This window comes from Palaemon carinicauda, chromosome 3, assembly GCF_036898095.1.
Source record: "Palaemon carinicauda isolate YSFRI2023 chromosome 3, ASM3689809v2, whole genome shotgun sequence".
NCBI classification, from domain to species: domain Eukaryota; kingdom Metazoa; phylum Arthropoda; class Malacostraca; order Decapoda; family Palaemonidae; genus Palaemon; species Palaemon carinicauda.
In genome coordinates, this window is record NC_090727.1 from 161,727,949 (window position 1) to 161,751,268 (window position 23,320).

Consider the following 23,320-nt stretch of genomic DNA (forward strand, 5'->3'; position numbering starts at 1 on the left):
CCTCAATCACTCTTGTGTTGTAGCCTACCCAGTTTGCTACTTTGGCTTTTTTTTTCAGGCAAAAAAAGAAAAACCCTCAAATTTGGCCTTTTTAAAAAAGAATTGGTTGGCCTTCAGTAATGTGAAGAAAGGCGGGCCATAAATACTATATATTTGGCCTTTTTCTACTAGTGGGTTGGCCTTTTAAAGCGTCTGTCGATTGGATGTTGGCCTTTTCTCATTTAGAAAACATGGCAACGCTGCGCTTGCTTATTTCCAGTTTCCATGATCCATGGAGTCGTCAATGTTATTGTTTACATTTTGTTCTGTTGGCAAACGTCTTCCAACTTGACACTTTTGTCATGTGAATAATAGTGGAATAAGTGATCACCTCGCAGTATTCGTAAACCTGATTATGGCCAAGTGAATGTCTATTACGAGTAATACCAGGCTCACATTAATAATTATATCAATACTTCTCATTCAACCAAGTTACTGGACTTCTATTGCCAATCGTCATGTTGTCGTCCCAAATGTAAGTATACCAATTATTTCTACCGACATATAGAACATTATAGGCTTATGGGAAGTATAGTTTTAATTAAGAAAGGTAAATTTGTATTGTCTACAAGGAAACCAATACTTGTGCCCTGTTGGAGAAAATGACATTTTTCGAAATTTGTAGGCTTTTATAAAAAAAAAAACAACTAACGTCTAATGGAAAAAAAATACTAGCCTATGCATTTATTCCCAGTTAGTATTTATTACTGCAAGTACGTCTACTACATGCGTGGCTTTTAGTGGGAAATCTGGGAATGCATGGTAAGAGAAATAGAAAGTTACTGAACTGCACCACATGGGTGATATAAAACTTCGATAAAAACGTAATGGGATGCTTGTATATATAAAAAAAAAAAACAGTTAAGATTATATTTACGGACGGGGAAACGTTTCGCACTGAAAAAGTATGTTTTCCTGTATGTTTTCTACCGCAAACAAACGGAACAACCAGTTCGACTACTTTGTTCCCCACACATTCACTAAAACTGGCAAAATTAAGTCAAATTCAGGGAAATCACATGATTTTCGGTTTCATTGTATATTATTACATCTCAATGTATCCTAGTATTCCAACTACTTTTTCTTATAGGAAAAATTACGCTCCCTTCGAAAATAACACTCGTTCCCGTCGCAAATGAAGTTACAGAAATATATATACTGTACATCTATATCCGCCGATAATGGGGGACCCCCAGTGGGAACTCGGGGTTTTGGGTGGGGAAAACATACTGGGGAACCGATATATAACCGTAATTCAGTCCTTTTCTTCTCTATACATTTCTTTCTGGTATTTATTATAACCGTAGGAAAAGACAAATCAGTATACCTGGATATATTTGGGAGGAGCCGTTTCAAAGGTTATTTCTTGTAGTAATACAGTAACCAGTGCTGCCAACGCCTGATGTAGATTAAATGTTAGCATTCCATACCTGATGTAGATCAAATGTTAGCGTTTCATGCTAACATTAGCACCCATTTGTTCGTTTGTTCGTTCGCCCCACCTTCCGTCCTTCACTTATATAACCCCCCTTCGCAGGAGTTTCTCTCCATTATTACTCTTTTTATTACCGTATTATTTTCTCATTTTATATTCCCATTCAATATAATTTATCATACATTCCATTTTACCTTCCTATATTGGGTTTATTTGTTTTGTTATTTCCTTTCCCATTTGTACGTACGTTCGTTTCATCAGTTTCCGATCTGCGCATATATCCCCCCCCCCTGCGCAGGAGTTTCCACTCCCCCATTACTCTTTTTATTAGTGTTATTTTCTCATTTTTTATTCCCATTCAATATTATTTATCATTCATTCCATTTTACCTTCCTATATTGGTTTTATTTGTTGGGTTATTTCTTTATCCCTTCCCGGTTTCACATAAATACTTACCCTGGACTAGTTTTTTTATCCAGTTAATTCTCGGTATGATCTCCTCATTTTATATTCCCATTCACTATTATTTACCGTTCATTCCATTTCATCTTCCTATATTGTTTGTATTTATTTTTGTTGGTTAGTTCCTTTTCTCTCCTCTGTGTCTTATAAAACTTTTCTTTGGTCTAGTTTCCGTATTTAGTTCATTTATGTTTTCCCTCTTTTGTTCGTTGTTTTTCCCTTAACCAATCACCACTCTAGGCCTATTCAGATATCTCCCTACCCCCCCCCCCCCTTCCTTTATCTCTGTATGCGCTCTTTTCCGACCCATTGTTCCCCTGCCTTTCCCGTTTTAACCTTTGACCTAGTTACTCGTTCTTCGTTACTAGTGCGTTTTTTTTCCCCGTATTTTGAGATGGAACATATTATAGAAACTTGTACCGGTTGCAGCATTCCGTATCTAAAAGCAGTGGCTCAATTCCATGGTGATTTTGTTGATAATTCAGGTTATGTTGATCATTTTCTTAAATCTCGCAATGTTATTCCTCAACGTTTAAACTGCCCCAAGTGTCGTGCGCTTTTATCTTATAGGGCAGACATTCACGGGTTTTATTGCTCTACTGTAACCACCATCCGTAAAACTAAGAAGAAACGTCGTTGTGGGTATACTGTTACGTCCTATAAAGGTACTTTTTTGGACCAAAGTCGGCTACCCCCATGGAAGATAATATTATGTGCGAACCAGTTTTTGCATAAACATTCGGACCATGAGACCCTCATGGATGGTATAGACAAATCTTCAAAGACTAGTGTGGATTAGAGAAGTTTCTGTTCGGAGGTTACCGAATACTTCTTCGATAATCAAGAGGCGATTGGTGGTGATGGAGTTACTGTTGAAATAGACGAAACTCATTTTGGTAAATGTAAATACAACCGTGGTAGACCGTTAAGTGCCATATGGGTCTTTGGGGGTATTGAACGTGTGACCAAGAAATTTTTCATTATCCCTTTAGTTCCCCCCCTTTCTACTAAACGAGATGCTGCTACTCTAATTCCCCTCATCCAGAAGTATATTAAACGTGGTAGTATTATTATGAGTGATAAGTGGGCTGCATACAACTCTCTATCGGAAATTGGTTACGTTCATAAGTCGATTAATCATTCGGAGAATTTCGTTGACCCCCTAGACCCAACCATCCATACTCAAAATATAGAACGTCTCTGGAGAGAAGTGAAGGAGTGGGTTCAGAGGCCTGGAATCAAGACTGAACATTTCAAGCAATATTTTTCCAGGTTCTTTTTCACCCACTACTATCCTCGACATACGTTGCTGCACCACTTTTTCATTACTGCCAGTCGCCTCTACCCTCCTTTACAACAACAGACAATCGACCCCCCCCTACCCACAAGACCCCGATGACCCCCAGCCATCCACATCCCAGTCATAGAAGTTAATCCGTCAGTCTCTTCCTTCCGAGTCCAGCAAGTTTCGACGTTTCCTTCATAAAAGTAAGTCATTCCTCAATAGTCATTATACGTGTTTTGTGACCGGGGTACTTCTAGGCAAGGTTAGGTGGGTTTGTTAGGTTCTGTGGCCTTTCTGTACTTTTTATATATTTCGTACCAGTTATATGGAGAAATTATTGAATATATCTGAGGAGATATTTAGCAGTTCTAGCTCTAGTAATGCCATCGTGTCGTTGGTAGTTCTGTGTACCATTCGTCTCCGTTGGTAGTACTGTGTATCAAGGTAAGTCATTCCCCCATTCTTATTATATGTGTTTTGTGACCGGGGTACTTCTAGGCAAGGTTAGGTGGGTTTGTTAGGTTCTGTGGCCTTTTGGTACTCTTTATTTATTGTGTAATAGTTTTATGGAAGTATTATTTAGTTTACGTATGGAAAAATTTATTTCTACCTCTAGTAATGACATCGTGCCGTTGGTAACACTGTGTACCATTCGTCATCGTTGGTAGTTCTGTCAACCATCTGTTGTTTATATATTTTAACTCAGTATATATGTCCACAGTGTTAATATTTATATGGTTCATTTGTATTGTATTTCATTGTGTGATTTCGTACAGGATATATATGATTTCCTATAGTAGATGTCGTGATTTAACTGGTTTTCTCATTCATTTCATCCGTAATAACATCAACCAATTCGTCAACTTATATCTAACCGAATTGGTTGATCTGTTTGTTTGCGATTGAAATGGTCATCAAAATCGGTTAAATCTCGTTATTTGCTATAGGAAATCATATATTTCTTGTGCGTAGTCACACGATGGAATAATATACAAAATTACCTGATTTTCTACAGAATAAACATATGTTCTGTTCAAAATTATTTTCCTTAAAGCTAGTAGTAGGTTGGCCAAGGCACCAGCCACCCATTGATTTACTACTGTTAGAGAGTTATTGGAACCTTTGACTGGCCAGACAGTACTACATTGGATTTCTCTCTTTCCTCATACACTTGACAATACTGAAATTACCAAACAGTTCTTCTTTCAAGAGGTTAACTACTGCATTGTAATTGTTCAGCAGCTACTTTTATCTTTGCAAGGGTTGAAGAGACTTTAGCTATGGTAAAAAGCTGTTCTTGGAGAAGGGCATTCCAAAATCAAGTCATTGTTCTCTAGTCTTAGGTAGTGCCATAGCCACTGTACCATGATCTCCCACTGTCTTAGGTTAGAGATCTCTTGCCTGAGGGTACTCTCAGGCACACTATTCTATCTTGTTTCTCTTCGTTTCGTTATTTTGAAATTTTTATCCTCGTTTCAAGTTCTAATAATTCATATATGAAAGATTTATGTTGTTATTGTTCTTAAAGTTCTCTTGTAGTTTTTCTTTATTTCTTTTCCACACTGGGCTATTTTTCCCGGTTGGAGCCCTTGGGCTTATAGCATCCTGCTTTTCCAACTAGGGTTGTAACTTAGCAAGTAATAACAATAATAATAATAATGGTCCTTGCTTCCCTGTGCGCCTGTGACGCTTGCTAAAAAATAAAGACATCAAACTCTGTATGTAATGGCAAGAGGTAATCAATAAACATTAAAGGGATGTATCCTACTAATCTACCAAACCGTACCTAACCTAGACCACCGGTTCTTGGACCTCTTGATAACTTTGCTAATTGATTTAGAGCCATGTACTTGAGTCATAAAAAGTAAATTGCTGGGACACAGCCTAACATAACATTTCCGTTTGTCTAACGTAGGGTACCAAGCTGTACCTGAGTTGGAGTGCTAGCCTCTACCCGAGTCGAGGTGCCGTGCCCCACCCTAGTGGAGGTGCCGTGCCCCACCCTAGTAGAGGTACCGTGCCCCACCCTAGTAGAGGTGCCGTGCCCCACCGTAGTCGGGCTGCTTGGACACACATTAGTCAGTGTGCTGGGCCCTACCCAAATCAGGTTTCCAGACTCTATGAAGGGTTAGTTTGTGCTTGAGTTTTGGGCCGTTTCTGCCCCAATCTGGTGGGGGGGGGGGAGTAATATCTGCTCTAGTTGACCAGCTAGTTTGTGCTAGAGTTGACAGATCAGTTTCTGCTCAAGTTGGCAGGCCAGTTTTTTGCCCAAGGCGTGAGACAATTTGTGCCCATGTGGGGGAGCCAATTTCTGCTCAAGGGGAGTTCAATTTCCGATTTGGGGAGCCAATTTCAGCATTACACCGGGGAGGGGGGAGGTTGACTTTCTGCCTTAGTTTGGGGACAGTTTCTGCCTTAGTTTATGGGCTAGTTTCTGCCTTAGTTTGCAGGGCAGTTTCTGCCTTAGTTGGTGGGGTGGGCAATTTCTGCCTTATTTTTTTTTGGGGGGGGGGTGTGTGTAAACATTATCTACCCAAGTGGAGAGGGCAATTTTTGCTTGAGTTTGGGACCAGTTTCTGCCTGAGTTTTGTCCCAGTTTCTACCCTAGTTGGCTTGGTTCTGTTGCTATCCGAGTTTTGGGAGCTAGTCTCTTAATGAGTTATGGTGGTAATTTTTCCTTCCTTGTTGTGGTGGGGAGGTTTCTGCACAAGTGGGGTTTAGGGCTATACTCAAATTGGATTCACAGTTCTGCCTGAGCGTGAGTTCTACAGTATGTTCCGCCCACATCAGGATGTTTGGTTCTGTCCATGTTGGATACTTGTTTCTGCCCATGTCAGGTGCAGTTTTTTCCCCATGTTGGGAGTAGGTTTCTCGCTGAGTCGGGAGTAGGTTTCTCGCTGAGTCGGGAGTAGGTTTCTCGCTGAGTCGGGAGTAGGTTTCTCGCTGAGTCGGGAGTAGGTTTCTCGCTGAGTCGGGTGTAGGTTTCTCGCTGAGTCGGGTGTAGGTTTCTCGCTGAGTCGGGTGTAGGTTTCTCGCTGAGTCGGGTGTAGGTTCTGGCTGAGTCTGGGTGCAGGTTTCTGGCCGAGTTGGGGTGCAGGTTTCTGGCTGATTGCAGGTAGTGCCCAACTCGGGGTGGCAGGTTCTGCCCAAATAGTAGGGGTCCATATTTCTGCCTGAGTTTTGTGGATCGATTTTTACCCAAGGTGGAGGTGGGGTTACAGTTTTTTCTTAAGTTAGGAGTTCAGTTTCTGATAGTTGGATGGCCAGTTTCTTCTCAATTTGGGGGTTAATTTCCTCCCGGGTTGGGGGCACCAATTTCTTCCCGAGTAGGGGGACAGTTTCTGTCAGGGTAGGAGGGCCAGTTTCTACCCAATTTTGGGGATAGATTCCTTACAAGTTGTGGGGGCCAGTTTCTGCCCGAGTTTGAGTGGATCAGGTTTTACCCGGTATGGGGGAAGGGTTACAGTATTTGCCCAAGTTGAGAGTTAAGTTTCTGTCAAGTTGGATGCATAGTTTTTGCCCAATTTGGGGTAGAGGTTCCTCCCAGGTTAGGTTCCCTGGTTGGGGGTACCATTCTTAAGTTAGGAGTTCAGTTTCTGATAGTTGGATGGCCAGTTTCTTCCCAATTTGAGGGATAATTTCCTCCCGGGTTGGGGGAACCAATTTCTTCCCGAGTAGGGGGACAGTTTCTGTCAGGGTAGGAGGGCCAGTTTCTACCCAATTTTGGGGATAGATTCCTTACAAGTTGTGGGGGCCAGTTTCTGCCCGAGTTTGAGTGGATCAGGTTTTACCCGGTATGGGGTAGGGTTTACAGTATTTGCCCAAGTTGAGATTTAAGTTTCTGTCAAGTTGGATGCATAGTTTTTGCCCAATTTGGGGTATAGTTTCCTCCCAGGTTAGGGATGCCTGTTTCTTCCGGGGCTCGGGACTGCCAGTTTCTTCCCTGGTTGGAGGTGCCAGTTTCTTCCCTGGTGTGTGTGCACCAGTTTATTCCCAGGTTGGTGATGCCAGTTTCTTCCCAGGTTGGTGGTGCCAGTTTCTTCCCTGGTTGGCAGGTGCCAGTTTCTTCCCTGGTGGGGTTGCACCATTTTCTTTCCTTGTTGGGGGTGCCAGTTTCTTCCCTGGTTGGAGGACCAGTTTCTGCCCGAGTTGTCGGAATCAATTTTATGGCTGAGATGGTGGGGGGTTGGGTTGAATTTCTGCATGAATTGTGTGGCTAAATTTCTTTCTGAGGTGTGGTGGATAATTTCTGCTTGAGGTGAGGGAGTTAATTTCTGCTCGAGTTGTGGGGGCTAATTTCTGCCCGAGTTGTGGGTGTTATATTACTGCCCGAATTATTGGGGCCCAATTTCTGCATAAATTTTTAGGACTAAATTTCTGCCCAAGTTGTGGTGGTCAATTTTCTGCCCGAGTTGTGGGGGCCAATTTTCTGCCCCAGTTGTGGGGGTCAATTTTCTACCCCAGTTGTGGCGGTCAATTTTCTGCCCGAGTTGTGGGGGCCAATTTTCTGTTAAATTGTGGGGCCAATTTTCTGCCTGAGTTGTGGGGACCAATTTTCTGCCGAGTTGTGGGGACCAATTTTCTGCCCGAGTTGTGGGGGCCAATTTTTTGTTGAATTGTGGGGCCAATTTTCTGCCCGAGTTGTGGGGGCCAATTTTCTGCCCGAGTTGTGGGGACCAATTTTCTGCCCGAGTTGTGGGGACCAATTTTCTGTTGAATTGTGGGGCCAATTTTCTGCCCGAGTTGTGGGGACCAATTTTCTGCCCCAGTTGTGGGGGCCAATTTTCTGCCCGAGTTGTGGGGACCAATTTTCTGTTGAATTGTGGGGCCAATTTTCTGCCCGAGTTGTGGGGGCCAATTTTCTGCCCCAGTTGTGGGGGCCAATTTTCTGCCCGAGTTGTGGGGGCCAATTTTCTGCCCGAGTTGTGGGGACCAATTTTCTGTCGAGTTGGGGGGCCAATTTTCTGCCCGAGTTGTGGGGGCCAATTTTCTGCCCCAGTTGTGGGGTACAAGTTTCTGCCCCAGTTGTGGGGGCCAATTTTCTGTCCCATGTTCTGCGGTTTAAGATTCTGTTCCAGTTGTGCAGTCCAAGATTCTGTACGATTTTTGTGTAACAAGTTTCTTCCAAAGTTGTGGGGGGCGAGTTTTTGCATAAGTTGTGGGGACCAGATTGTGGCGGGATGTTGCAAGGACAAGCCCCACACCCTTGAATCACTCTAAACAGACCAATGTCTCCTCAATACAACCTTTCCCCTTACGTTATTCAGCAGCGGGACTCTTGGACAAAAGGACAAAAATCAAAACAAAACATATCCTTAAAACTATATTTCCTTACAAACTAAAACGCTCAACATAAACCAAAAAAATCACACATCACTAATCATACACTTAACACAAAATAGACATGAATCATACCACCATTCAAATAAACCCTCAAAATAAATAACAGTTAAAAATAAACACTAACAAAACTTAACCTAAATTTACCACAACCACAAACATAAACAGAAATATTTTATATTTTTCTGATGGGACACCTTCGTCCACACAAGGGCCAACAGTCTTTTATAGGCAAACTACCACTATATGGCAAACAGGAGTCTCTCTTAATTTGCCATAACGGCCTCAACTCCTTGAGTCACAGGTGTCAGTATCATCATCATCATCATCATCATCGTCATCATCATCATCATCGTCATCATCATCATCATCGTCATCATCATCGTCATCATCATCATCGTCATCATCATCATCATCATACACAATCTTTATAAACAGGCCAGGTCATCAACAATCGTCAATCCAAAAAGCAGTCTAAATATGATCAGTTCCAGGCCAGGTCATCAACAGTGAATTCAACAAAAAAATGTCTCTCTCAAAGGAGGAATCACGGCTGTCAAAATATTTAAACACTTCCACGCTGGTAAATAATAATGATAATCCAGCATTCAAATCCCAAGAACTGATGCTTACAGCAGTCAAATCAAAATAAGCATTCACCCAAGACATTCACCACTGTCGTAACCTAACTAAAAACATAAACAAACAATCTCATTTATACCAACAGTCTTTCTCACCACAAACAATCGATACACTAACTACCTCTCTCTCTCTCTCTCTCTCTCTCTCTCTCTCTCTCTCTCTCTCTCTCTCTCTCTCTCTCTCTCTCTCTCTCTCTCAGGATTTGGCAAAAAACAAAAATGAAAGTAAAACAAAAATAAATCCTCCACATTCCTCCCCCCTTACTTTGCCAAATCCTACTACACAACACTTACATTATTTTTTCATTACCCAGTCGCAGTCGGGAACGGGACCTCTACTCCGAGTAACTGGGACTTCATACACTCTCTCATTCACTTCTTCCTTATCACAATCATTCGCTACATTAACACTATTCCTATCTAAATCCCTTTCATCTAATATATCATGTACAATCCCATCTACCTCGTTCTCATCTGGCCCTAAAATCTCACTTATTTCCGTCAGCAATTCATCCATTTCATCAAAACCATTTTCTACTTTAATAAAAGATTCATTCATACTACTTATCATTCTCCTATCTCTCACTCATGCATTCGCCATACGTTCTTTTACATCATCTAATGTAAAACCACACACACTATAGGTATCATTCATGATACATCTGTATTAATAAATTTATCTTCCACACCCACTTGTACATTTACACCCTTGTCATACTCATTCGTATTCTTACCTATACCTATAAATTTCCCTTGCACTTTCTCTTCACTTAAAACTTTCAAACGCCTCTTTTTCCTATATTCAACTAACACTAATTGTTTATTTTCCAGCCCTAATTTCTCATGCATACTAGGTTCATACTTGCTCATTTCCAACCAATTATTCATCCCATTCTCACAAACATTGATCCTATTCCTTCCTCACACACAGGAGGATTCACCCAGCTGAACCCTCTTACATTCTAGTTTTCCGAACATCCTGGCTGACTTAATCCCTTCTTCCTACATACTCTAGCTACATGCCCATCTACACCACATTCAATACACTTACCCCACGGCTCCTGACAGATTCTAGCATAATGACCATCCTTACCACAATTACCACAAATCACATTCATACGATTACTATGACATCCATTTGCTATGTGCCCAGTCATACCACACTGATAGCATTTTACCCCTTTCTCTTTCTTGCACTCGCTAATTCTATGCCCTACCTCACCACATCCAAAACAAGCACCTAGAGCCCATCTACACTCATTCTTCTTATGTCCTACTTTCCCACATCTATAACACTTTTCTTTACGGATACAACTACCTGACCTACCTTGCTGCGCACTAGCACTCCTATCCCTCCAAACCTGATTCCCTTGCCTAAACCTTTCATTTGTCCTTACAGGTATTCCCACATTACTTGCCCTAACACTCCTATCTACTACACTATCAGCTACCCTCATCGGTCCTCTCATAACAGCATCTCTAAAACTAACAAATTCTGACACACTTTCCTCCATTCCAGTTCTTATACTCACAGATTTGCTTTCTTTCATACACCTATCCAACTTGTAAACCTCAACCATCTCTAAAATATCATCCCATGTCAGTCTTTCTTTCGTCCACCTCATTTTCTCCTTCCGTTTCAAATTAATAAACTCAGCAACATTCTCAGGTACTGTCGCCAAAAACTTCCTCATTAACTCCTTATTCTCATTTATGCCTTCATCCCCATACTTCTTCCTAGCTAACGTTTCCAAGCTACATACATACATCGATATCGCTTCTCCTACATTCATCCGTGCCTCATCAAAATCATTCTTACGCTTATACCTAACACTCCCTTTCATACGTTTCACCTGCTCAATTATTCTCTTTTTCACACTTTCATAATCAACATCCCCTACACTCATTATTACACCATACATTGTCAACAAATACCCAGTCAAATATTCTCCTAACTCCCTAGCCCAAACTCTCTTACTATCACCATACTTATCCTGACAATACCTCTCATACTCCCTAAAAAAATCATACACAGCCCTACTACTATGCTCATTGAACCTTTCACACCTCGGTACCTCTCTCATAAACACTGTCTTACAAACTTCAACTTCATTCTCACTGCTATCATCACTGCCTACTCCCTTGTTACCTTCTTCCTCATTTGAATATAATGAATCCACTTCAACACTTAAATTCCTATCCTTAACCATTCCCTTCTTACCCTTTTCCTTACTTACCACTTAAACCCATTCACGATCATCCTTGCTATCATCCTGACACTTTTTCTTCTCTTTCTTTACATCACCTTTATCTTTCTTCTCATTCTTCCTATCACATTTCTGTTCATCCTTACTATGCTTAATTCCCTTATCTTCAATCTCACTATCACTATTACTGTTACTATCACAATCACTTCCTTTCCTATTATCAGTAACCTTAGCCTTCTCATCCACTATCAACCCATTACCCGAAGCTGAGGACACTCCTCCGACTGCACCTTCACCCATTAAAGTTTTCTTCATCCCCATTACTTGCCCCATCATAGCTTCCAATCGTCTCTCCATTCGTTCCTCATTCTCTTGCATTCTCATCTCAAAACCTTCTTCCACTCTCTCTACAGTTCCCTGAATTTCCCTCAGTTTCCTTTGCATATCCTCATTCTTACATATCAGCCTCGCATTCTCACACAACAAATTCTCTTTCTCTATAGACAACCTCTCCTCACGCTCCTTAATCAACCGCAATTCCTCCCTCAGTAACTTTAATTGTTCTTCCATTTTCAGTCTTATATCTAATTTCTTAACCTAATTCAGTCCTTCGTCAAAGAGTCCAGCTTCAATCCCACCTCGGCTGTCCCTGTTCGGGCGCCAAAATAATGTGGCGGGATGTTGCAAGAACAAGCCCCACACCCTTGAATTACTCTAAACAGACCAATGTCTCCTCAATACAACCTTTCCCCTTACGTTATCAGCAGCGGGACTCTTGGACAAAAGGACAAAAATCAAAACAAAACATATCCTTAAAACTATATTTCCTTACAAACTAAAACGCTCAACATAAACCAAAAAAATCACACTTATCACTAATCATACACTTAACACAAAATAGACATGAATCATACCACCATTCAAATAAACCCTCAAAATAAATAACAGTTAAAAATAAACACTAACAAAACTTAACCTAAATTTACCACAACCACAAACATAAACAGAAATATTTTATATTTTTCTGATGGGACACCTTCGTCCACACAAGGGCCAACAGTCTTTTATAGGCAAACTACCATTATAGGGCAAACAGGAGTCTCTCTTAATTTGCCATAACGGCCTCAACTCCTTGAGTCACAGGTGTCAGTATCATCATCATCATCATCATCATCATCATCATCATCATCATCATCATCGTCATCGTCATCATCATCATACACAATCTTTATAAACAGGCCAGGTCATCAACAATCGTCAATCCAAAGAGCAGTCTAAATATGATCAGTTCCAGGCCAGGTCATCAACAGTGAATTCAACAAAAAAATCTCTCTCAAAGGAGGAATCACGGCTGTCAAAATATTTAAACACTTCCACGCTGGTAAATAATAATGATAATCCAGCATTCAAATCCCAAGAACTGATGCTTACAGCAGTCAAATCAAAATAAGCATTCGCCCAAGACATTCACCACTGTCGTAACCTAACTAAAAACATAAACAAACAATCTCATTTATACCAACAGTCTTTCTCACCACAAACAATCGATACACTAACTACTCTCTCTCTCTCTCTCTCTCTCTCTCTCTCTCTCTCTCTCTCTCTCTCTCTCTCTCAGGATTTGGCAAAAAACAAAAATGAAAATAAAACAAAAATCCTCCACAAGATTACTGGCCGAGCTGTGTGGGGGCCAAGGTTCTGCCCTAGTTTTGAGACCAGAGTTTCTGCTTTAGTTGTGGGAAGCAAATTTTCTGCCCGAGTAGTGGTGGCCAAGTTTTTTCCCAAGATGTGGGGTCCAAGTGTCTGCCCTAGTTGTGGCAGCAGAGTTTCTGCCCTAGTTATGGGGGCCGAGTGTCTGCCCAAGATGTGGGAGCTAAGTTTCTGACCGAGTTGTGGGAGCAAAGTTTCTGCCAAAGATATGGGGGCCAATGTTCTGCCCTAGTTGTGAGAGCAGAGTTTATGCTCTTGTTGTGGGAAGCAAATTTTCTGCACGAGTAATGGTGGCCAAGTTTCTTCCCAAAATGTGAGGGCCAAGTGTCTGCCCTAGTTGTGAGAGCCGAGTTTCTGCCCAAGATGTAGGAGGGGGGACTAAGTTTCTGACCGAGTTGGGGAGGCCAAGTTTCTGCCCGAGTTGTGGGAGCAAAGTTTCTGCCCAAGTAGTGGTGGTCAAGTTTCTTCCTGACTAATGGGAGCAGAGTTTCTGCCCAAGATGTGGGGGCCAAGTTTGTTTCTGCCTGAGTAGTGGGAGCAGAGTTTCTGTCGAATTTGGGGGGGCCAAGGTTCTGCCCAAGTTGCGGGGGCCAAGTTTCTACCCAAAGTTGTGGTGGCCAAGTTTCTACCCCAAGTTGTGGGGACCAAGTTTCTACCCCAAGTTGTGGGGGCCAAGGTTCTGCTCAAGTTGTGGGGGCCAAGGTTCTGCCCAAGTTGTGGTGGCCAACTTTCTACCCCAAGTTGTGGTGGCCAAGTTTCTACCCCAAGTTGTGGTGGCCAAGTTTCTACCCCAAGTTGTGGGGGCCAAGTTTCTGCCCAAGTTGTGGGGGCCAAGTTTCTACCCCAAGTTGTGGTGGCCAAGTTTCTACCCCAAGTTGTGGGGACCAAGTTTCTACCCCAAGTTGTGGGGACCAAGTTTCTACCCGAAGTTGTGGGGACCAAGTTTCTACCCCAAGTTGTGTGGGCCAAGGTTCTACCCAAAGTTGTGGGGGCCAAGTTTCTACCCAAAGTTGTGGTGGCCAAGTTTCTGCCCAAGTTGTGGGGGCCAAGTTTCTGCCCAAGATGTAGGGGTCAAGTTTCTGCCCAAGATGTAGAGGCCAAGTTTCTGCCCAAGATGTGGGGGCCAAGTTTCTGCCCAAGATGTGGGGGCCAAGTTTCTGCCCAAGATGTGGGGGCCAAGTCTCTGACCGAGTTATGGGGGCAAGTTTCTGCCCGATTTGTCGGGGCCAAGTGTCTGTCCAAGATGTGGGGGTCAAGTTTCTGTCGAAGTTGTAGGGTCCAAGTTTGTGTCCAAGATGTGGGGGCCAAGTTTCTGCCTGAGTTGTCAGGGCCAAGATTTTGCCCAAAATGTGGAGGACAAGTTTCTGCCCGAGTTGTCGTGGCCAAGTTTCTGCACGAGTTGTCGTGGCCAAGTTTCTGCACGAGTTGTCGGGGCCAAGTTTCTGCCCGAGTTGTCGGGGCCAAGTTTCTGCCCGAGTTGTCGGGGCCAAGTTTCTGCCCGAGTTGTCGGGGCCAAGTTTCTGCCCGAGTTGTCGGGGCCAAGTTTCTGCCCGAGTTGTCGGGGCCAAGTTTCTGCCCGAGTTGTCGGGGCCAAGTTTCTGCCCGAGTTGTCGGGGCCAAGTTTCTGCCCGAGTTGTCGGGGCCAAGTTTCTGCCCGAGTTGTCGGGGCCAAGTTTCTGCCCGAGTTGTCGGGGCCAAGTTTCTGCCCGAGTTGTCGGGGCCAAGTTTCTGCCCGAGTTGTCGGGGCCAAGTTTCTGCCCGAGTTGTCGGGGCCAAGTTTCTGCCCGAGTTGTCGGGGCCAAGTTTCTGCCCGAGTTGTCGGGGCCAAGTTTCTGCCCGAGTTGTCGGGGCCAAGTTTCTGCCCGAGTTGTCGGGGCCAAGTTTCTGCCCGAGTTGTCGGGGCCAAGTTTCTGCCCGAGTTGTCGGGGCCAAGTTTCTGCCCGAGTTGTCGGGGCCAAGTTTCTGCCCGAGTTGTCGGGGCCAAGTTTCTGCCCGAGTTGTCGGGGCCAAGTTTCTGCCCGAGTAGTCGGGGCCAAGATTTTGCCTAAGATGTGGGGGCCAAGTTTCTGCCCGAGTTGTCGGGGCCAAGTTTCTGCCCGAGTTGTCGGGGCCAAGTTTCTGCCCGAGTTGTCGGGGCCAAGTTTCTTCCCGGGTTGTCGGGGCCAAGTTTCTGCCCGGGTTGTCGGGGCCAAGTTTCTGCCCAAGATTTGGGGGCCAAGTTTCTGCCCGAGTTGTCGAGGCCAAGTTTCTGTCTAAGATGTGGGGGGCCAAGTTTCTGTCTAAGATGTGGGGGGCCAAGTTTCTGCCCGAGTTGTCGGGGCCAAGTTTCTGCCCGAGTTGTCGGGGACAAGTTTCTGCCCAAGATTTGGGGGCCAAATTTCTGCCGAGTTGTCGGGGCCAAGTTTCTGTCCAAGATGTGGGGGGCCAAGTTTCTGTCCAAGTTGTTGGGTCTAAGTTTCTGTCTAAGATGTGGGGGCCAAGTTTCTGCCCGAGTTGTCGGGGCCAAGTTTCTGCCCGAGTTGTCGGGACCAAGTTTCTGCCCACATTGTCGGGGCCAAGTTTCTGCCCACATTGTCGGGGCCAAGTTCCTGCCTACATTGGCGGGGCCAAGTTTGTGGCCAAGATGTGGGGGCCAAGTTTGTGGCCAAGATGTGGGGGCCAAGTTTGTGGCCAAGATGTGGGGGCCAAGTTTTTGCCCAAGATGTGGGGGCCAGGTTTCTGCTCAAATTGTGGGGGCCAGGTTTCTGCAAAAGTTGTTGGGGGAGAAGTTTCCGCCCAAATTGTAGGGGCAAACTTTCTGCCCAAATTGTGGGGCCCAAGTTTCTGTGCAAGTTGTGGGGGCCAGGTTTCTGCTCAAATTGTGGGGGCCAGGTTTCTGCAAAAGTTGTTGGGGGAGAAGTTTCCGCCCAAATTGTAGGGGCAAACTTTCTGCCCAAATTGTGGGGCCCAAGTTTCTGTGCAAGTTGTGGGGGCCAGGTTTCTGCTCAAATTGTGGGGGCCAGGTTTCTGCAAAAGTTGTTGGGGGAGAAGTTTCCGCCCAAATTGTAGGGGCAAACTTTCTGCCCAAATTGTGGGGCCCAAGTTTCTGTGCAAGTTGTGGGGGCCAGGTTTCTGCTCAAATTGTGGGGGCCAGGTTTCTGCAAAAGTTGTTGGGGGAGAAGTTTCCGCCCAAATTGTAGGGGCAAACTTTCTGCCCAAATTGTGGGGCCCAAGTTTCTGTGCAAGTTGTGGGGGCCAGGTTTCTGCTCAAATTGTGGGGGCCAGGTTTCTGCAAAAGTTGTTGGAGGAGAAGTTTCCGCCCAAATTGTAGGGGCAAAATTTCTGCCCTAATTGTGGGACCCAAGTGTCTGCACAAGTTGTGGGGGCCAAGTTTCTGCTCAAATTGTGGGGGCCAGATTTCTGCAAAAGTTGTTGGGGGAGAAGTTTCCGCCCAAATTGTAGGGGCAAACTTTCTGCCCAAATTGTGGGGCCCAAGTTTCTGTGCAAGTTGTGGGGGCCAGGTTTCTGCTCAAATTGTGGGGGCCAGGTTTCTGCAAAAGTTGTTGGGGGAGAAGTTTCCGCCCAAATTGTAGGGGCAAACTTTCTGCCCAAATTGTGGGGCCCAAGTTTCTGTGCAAGTTGTGGGGGCTAGGTTTCTGCTCAAATTGTGGGGGCCAGGTTTCTGCAAAAGTTGTTGGAGGAGAAGTTTCCGCCCAAATTGTAGGGGCAAAATTTCTGCCCTAATTGTGGGACCCAAGTGTCTGCACAAGTTGTGGGGGCCAAGTTTCTGCTCAAATTGTGGGGGCCAGATTTCTGCAAAAGTTGTTGGGGGAGAAGTTTCCGCCCAAATTGTAGGGGCAAACTTTCTGCCCAAATTGTGGGGCCCAAGTTTCTGTGCAAGTTGTGGGGGCCAGGTTTCTGCTCAAATTGTGGGGGCCAGGTTTCTGCAAAAGTTGTTGGGGGAGAAGTTTCCGCCCAAATTGTAGGGGCAAACTTTCTGCCCAAATTGTGGGGCCCAAGTTTCTGTGCAAGTTGTGGGGGCTAGGTTTCTGCTCAAATTGTGGGGGCCAGGTTTCTGCAAAAGTTGTTGGGGGAGAAGTTTCCGCCCAAATTGTAGGGGCAAACTTTCTGCCCAAATTGTGGGGCCCAAGTTTCTGTGCAAGTTGTGGGGGCCAGGTTTCTGCTCAAATTGTGGGGGCCAGGTTTCTGCAAAAGTTGTTGGGGGAGAAGTTTCCGCCCAAATTGTAGGGGCAAAATTTCTGCCCTAATTGTGGGACCCAAGTTTCTGCACAAGTTGTGGGGGCCAAGTTTTTTCCCAAAGTGTGGGGCCAAGTTTTTGCAAATGTTGTTGGGGGACAAGTTTCTGCCCAAGTTGTGGGGGACAAGTTTCTGCCCAAGTTGTGGGGGACAAGTTTCTGCCCAAGTTGGTGGGGCAAGTTTCTGTCCAATTTGTGGGGGGCCAGGTTTCTGCCCAAGTTTCTACCTAAGTTGTGGCGGCCAAGTTTCTGTCCAAGTTGTGGGGCCAAGTTTGCCCAAGTTTTGGGGGACATGTATCTGCCCAAGTTGTGGGGGGAGAAGTTTCTGCCCAAGTTGTGGGGGGAGAAGTTTCTGCCCAAGTTGGGGGGGGAACAGCTTCTGTCCAAGTTGTGGGGGGAACAGCTTCTGTCCAAGTTGTGGGGGGAACAGTTTCTGCCCATGTTGTGGGGGGGGCCAAGTTTCTGTCCAAGTTGTTGGGTCTAAGTTTCTGTCTAAGATGTGGGGGCCAAGTTTCTGCCCGAGTTGTCGGGGCCAAGTTTCTGCCCGAGTTGTCGGGACCAAGTTTCTGCCCACATTGTCGGGGCCAAGTTTCTGCCCACATTGTCGGGGCCAAGTTCCTGCCTACATTGGCGGGGCCAAGTTTGTGGCCAAGATGTGGGGGCCAAGTTTGTGGCCAAGATGTGGGGGCCAAGTTTGTGGCCAAGATGTGGGGGCCAAGTTTTTGCCCAAGATGTGGGGGCCAGGTTTCTGCTCAAATTGTGGGGGCCAGGTTTCTGCAAAAGTTGTTGGGGGAGAAGTTTCCGCCCAAATTGTAGGGGCAAACTTTCTGCCCAAATTGTGGGGCCCAAGTTTCTGTGCAAGTTGTGGGGGCCAGGTTTCTGCTCAAATTGTGGGGGCCAGGTTTCTGCAAAAGTTGTTGGGGGAGAAGTTTCCGCCCAAATTGTAGGGGCAAACTTTCTGCCCAAATTGTGGGGCCCAAGTTTCTGTGCAAGTTGTGGGGGCCAGGTTTCTGCTCAAATTGTGGGGGCCAGGTTTCTGCAAAAGTTGTTGGGGGAGAAGTTTCCGCCCAAATTGTAGGGGCAAACTTTCTGCCCAAATTGTGGGGCCCAAGTTTCTGTGCAAGTTGTGGGGGCCAGGTTTCTGCTCAAATTGTGGGGGCCAGGTTTCTGCAAAAGTTGTTGGGGGAGAAGTTTCCGCCCAAATTGTAGGGGCAAACTTTCTGCCCAAATTGTGGGGCCCAAGTTTCTGTGCAAGTTGTGGGGGCTAGGTTTCTGCTCAAATTGTGGGGGCCAGGTTTCTGCTCAAATTGTGGGGGCCAGGTTTCTGCTCAAATTGTGGGGGCCAGGTTTCTGCAAAAGTTGTTGGGGGAGAAGTTTCCGCCCAAATTGTAGGGGCAAACTTTCTGCCCAAATTGTGGGGCCCAAGTTTCTGTGCAAGTTGTGGGGGCCAGGTTTCTGCTCAAATTGTGGGGGCCAGGTTTCTGCAAAAGTTGTTGGGGGAGAAGTTTCCGCCCAAATTGTAGGGGCAAACTTTCTGCCCAAATTGTGGGGCCCAAGTTTCTGTGCAAGTTGTGGGGGCCAGGTTTCTGCTCAAATTGTGGGGGCCAGGTTTCTGCAAAAGTTGTTGGAGGAGAAGTTTCCGCCCAAATTGTAGGGGCAAAATTTCTGCCCTAATTGTGGGACCCAAGTGTCTGCACAAGTTGTGGGGGCCAAGTTTCTGCTCAAATTGTGGGGGCCAGATTTCTGCAAAAGTTGTTGGGGGAGAAGTTTCCGCCCAAATTGTAGGGGCAAACTTTCTGCCCAAATTGTGGGGCCCAAGTTTCTGTGCAAGTTGTGGGGGCCAGGTTTCTGCTCAAATTGTGGGGGCCAGGTTTCTGCAAAAGTTGTTGGGGGAGAAGTTTCCGCCCAAATTGTAGGGGCAAACTTTCTGCCCAAATTGTGGGGCCCAAGTTTCTGTGCAAGTTGTGGGGGCTAGGTTTCTGCTCAAATTGTGGGGGCCAGGTTTCTGCAAAAGTTGTTGGAGGAGAAGTTTCCGCCCAAATTGTAGGGGCAAAATTTCTGCCCTAATTGTGGGACCCAAGTGTCTGCACAAGTTGTGGGGGCCAAGTTTCTGCTCAAATTGTGGGGGCCAGATTTCTGCAAAAGTTGTTGGGGGAGAAGTTTCCGCCCAAATTGTAGGGGCAAACTTTCTGCCCAAATTGTGGGGCCCAAGTTTCTGTGCAAGTTGTGGGGGCCAGGTTTCTGCTCAAATTGTGGGGGCCAGGTTTCTGCAAAAGTTGTTGGGGGAGAAGTTTCCGCCCAAATTGTAGGGGCAAACTTTCTGCCCAAATTGTGGGGCCCAAGTTTCTGTGCAAGTTGTGGGGGCTAGGTTTCTGCTCAAATTGTGGGGGCCAGGTTTCTGCAAAAGTTGTTGGGGGAGAAGTTTCCGCCCAAATTGTAGGGGCAAACTTTCTGCCCAAATTGTGGGGCCCAAGTTTCTGTGCAAGTTGTGGGGGCCAGGTTTCTGCTCAAATTGTGGGGGCCAGGTTTCTGCAAAAGTTGTTGGGGGAGAAGTTTCCGCCCAAATTGTAGGGGCAAAATTTCTGCCCTAATTGTGGGACCCAAGTTTCTGCACAAGTTGTGGGGGCCAAGTTTTTTCCCAAAGTGTGGGGCCAAGTTTTTGCAAATGTTGTTGGGGGACAAGTTTCTGCCCAAGTTGTGGGGGACAAGTTTCTGCCCAAGTTGTGGGGGACAAGTTTCTGCCCAAGTTGGTGGGGCAAGTTTCTGTCCAATTTGTGGGGGGCCAGGTTTCTGCCCAAGTTTCTACCTAAGTTGTGGCGGCCAAGTTTCTGTCCAAGTTGTGGGGCCAAGTTTGCCCAAGTTTTGGGGGACATGTATCTGCCCAAGTTGTGGGGGGAGAAGTTTCTGCCCAAGTTGTGGGGGGAGAAGTTTCTGCCCAAGTTGGGGGGGGGAACAGCTTCTGTCCAAGTTGTGGGGGGAACAGCTTCTGTCCAAGTTGTGGGGGGAACAGTTTCTGCCCATGTTGTGGGGGGGGGAACAGTTTCTGCCCATGTTGTGGGGGGGGGAACAGTTTCTGCCCATGTTGTGGGGGGGGGAACAGTTTCTGCCCAAGTTGTGGGGGGAGAAGTTTCTGCCCAAGTTGTGGGGGGAGAAGTTTCTGCCCAAGTTGTGGGGGGAACAGCTTCTGTCCAAGTTGTGGGGGGAACAGCTTCTGTCCAAGTTGTGGGGGGAACAGTTTCTGCCCATGTTGTGGGGGGGGACAGTTTCTGCCCATGTTGTGGGGGGGGGGAACAGTTTCTGCCCATGTTGTGGGGGGGGGAACAGTTTCTGCCCATGTTGTGGGGGCCAAGTTTCTACCCCAAGTTGTTGGGGCCAAGTTTTTACCTCAAGTTTTGGGGACCAAGTTTCAGCCCAAGTTGTGTGGGACAAATTTCTACCCAAAGTGGTTGGGGCCAAGTTTCAATCCAGAGTTTTGGGGACCAAGTTTCTACCCAAAGTTGTGGGTGCCAAGTTTCTGTCCAAGTTTCTGGGGCCAAGTTTCTTGCCTAGTTGCTGGGGCCAAGTTTCTGCCCATGTTTCTGCGCGAGTTGTGGTGGCCAAGGGGGCCAAGCTTCTGTCTGAGTTGTGGGGCCAAGCTTCTGTCTGAGTTGTGGGGGCCAAGCTTCTGCCCGAGTTGTCGCGGCCAAGCTTCTGTCTTAGTTGACGGGGCCAAGCTTCTGTCCGAGGTTTGGGGCCAAGCTTCTGCCTAAGTTGTCCGGGCCAAGCTTCTGCCCGAGTTGTCGCGGCCAAGCTTCTGTCCTAGTTGACGGGGCCAAGCTTCTGTCCGAGGTTTGGGGCCAAGCTTCTGCCTAAGTTGTCCGGGCCAAGCTTCTGCCCGATTTGTGGGGGCCAAGCTTCTGCCCGAGTTGTGGGGGCCAAGCTTCTGCCCGAGTTGTGGGGGCCAAGCTTCTGTCTGAGTTGTGGGAGCCAAGCTTCTGTCTGAGTTGTGGGAGCCAAGCTTCTGTCCTAGTTGTGGGGGCCAAGTTTCTGTCCGAGTTGTGGGAGCCAAGCTTCTGTCCGAGTTGTGGTGGCCAAGCTTCTGTCCGAGTTGTGGGAGCCAAGCTTCTGTCCGAGTTGTGGGAGCCAAGCTTCTGTCCGAGTTGTGGGAGCCAAGCTTCTGTCCTAGTTGTGGGGCCAAGCATCTGTCCGAGTTGTGCCGGGCAAGCATCTGTCCGAGTTGTGGGGGCCAAGCTTCTGTCCAAGGTGTCAGGGGCCAAACTTCTGTCCGAGTTGTGGGGGCCAAGCTTCTGTCCGAGGTGTCAGGGGCCAAACTTCTGTCCGAGTTGTGGGGGCCAAGCTTCTGTCTGAGTTGTGGGGCCAAGCTTCTGTCAGAGTTGTCGGGGCCAAGCTTCTGTCAGAGTTGTGGGGGCCAAGCTTCTGTCTGAGTTGTGGGGCCAAGCTTCTGCCCGAGTTGTCGCGGCCAAGCTTCTGTCCTAGTTGACGGGGCCAAGCTTCTGCCCGAGTTGTCGCGGCCGAGCTTCTGTCCTAGTTGACGGGGCCAAGCTTCTGTCCGAGGTTTGGGGCCAAGCTTCTGCCTAAGTTGTCCGGGCCAAGCTTCTGTCCTAGTTGACGGGGCCAAGCTTCTGTCCGAGGTTTGGGGCCAAGCTTCTGCCTAAGTTGTCCGGGCCAAGCTTCTGCCCGAGTAGTGGGGGCCAAGTTTCTGTCCGAGTTGTGGGGGCCAAGTTTCTGTCCGAGTTGTGGGAGCCAAGCTTCTGTCCGAGTTGTGGGAGCCAAGCTTCTGTCCTAGTTGTGGGGGCCAAGCTTCTACCCGAGTTGTCACGGCCAAGCTTCTGTCCTTGTTGACGGGGCCAAGCTTCTGCCTGAGTTGTGGGGCCAAGCTTCTGCCTAAGTTGTCCGGGCCAAGCTTCTGCTCGATTTGTGGGGGCCAAGCTTTTGTCCGAGTTGTGGTGGCCAAGTTTCTGCCCGAGTTGTGTGGGCCAAGCTTCTGCCCGAGTTGTGGGGGGCCAAGCTTCTGTCCGAGGTGTCGGGGCCAAGCTTCTGCCTAAGTTGTCCGGGCCAAGCTTCTGCCCGAGTTGTGGGGGCCAAGCTTCTGCCCGAGTTGTGGGGGCCAAGCTTCTGCCCGAGTTGTCGGGGCCAAGCTTCTGTCCGCCCGAGTTGTCGGGGCCAAGCTTCTGTCCGCCCGAGTTGTCGAGGCCAAGCTTCTGTCCGCCCGAGTTGTCGGGGCCAAGCTTCTGTCCGCCCGAATTGTGGGGGCCAAGCTTCTTTCCGAGTTGTCGGGGCCAAGTTTCTGCCCGAGTTGTCGGGGCCAAGTTTCTACCCGAGTTGTCGGGGCCAAGTTTCTGCCCGAGTTGTCAGGGCTAAGAATCTGACAGACTTCTGGGAGCCAAGTTTCTGCCCGAGTTGTGGGGGCCAAGTTTCTGCCCGAGTTGTGGGGGCCAAGTTTCTGCCCGAGTTGTGGGGGCCAAGTTTCTGCCCGAGTTGTGGGGGCCAAGTTTCTGCCCGAGTTGTGGGGGCCAAGTTTCTGCCCGAGTTGTCGGGGCTAAGAATCTGACAGACTTGTGGGAGCCAAGTTTCTGCCCGAGTTGTGGGGGCCAAGTTTCTGCCCGAGTTGTGGGGGCCAAGTTTTTGCCCAAGTTGTGGGGGCCAAGCTTCTGTCCGAGTTGTGGGGGCCAAGCTTCTGTCCGAGTTGTGGGGGCCAAGTTTCTGTCCGAGTTGTGGGGGCCAAGTTTCTGCCCGAGTTGTGGGGGCCAAGTTTCTGCCCGAGTTGTGGGGGCCAAGTTTCTGCCCGAGTTGTGGGGGCCAAGTTTCTGCCCGAGTTGTGGGGGCCAAGTTTCTGCCCGAGTTGTGGGGGCCAAGTTTTTGCCCAAGTTGTGGGGGCCAAGCTTCTGTCCGAGTTGTGGGGGCCAAGCTTCTGTCCGAGTTGTCGGGGCCAAGCTTCTGTCCGAGTTGTGGGGACCAAGCTTCTG

The 23,320-nt window shown here is 47.2% G+C and overlaps 1 protein-coding gene across 1 annotated transcript in view; it reads left to right on the forward strand.

Annotated features, from left to right (window-relative positions):
- Positions 1-292: 292 nt before the first annotated feature.
- Positions 293-23,320, forward strand: part of LOC137638746 (uncharacterized) — a 494,402-nt gene continuing 471,374 nt past the window's right edge. The window contains exon 1 of the mRNA XM_068371088.1: positions 293-514. The gene's annotated coding sequence lies outside the window, so the exon portion shown is untranslated. The remainder of the gene's footprint in view (positions 515-23,320) is intronic.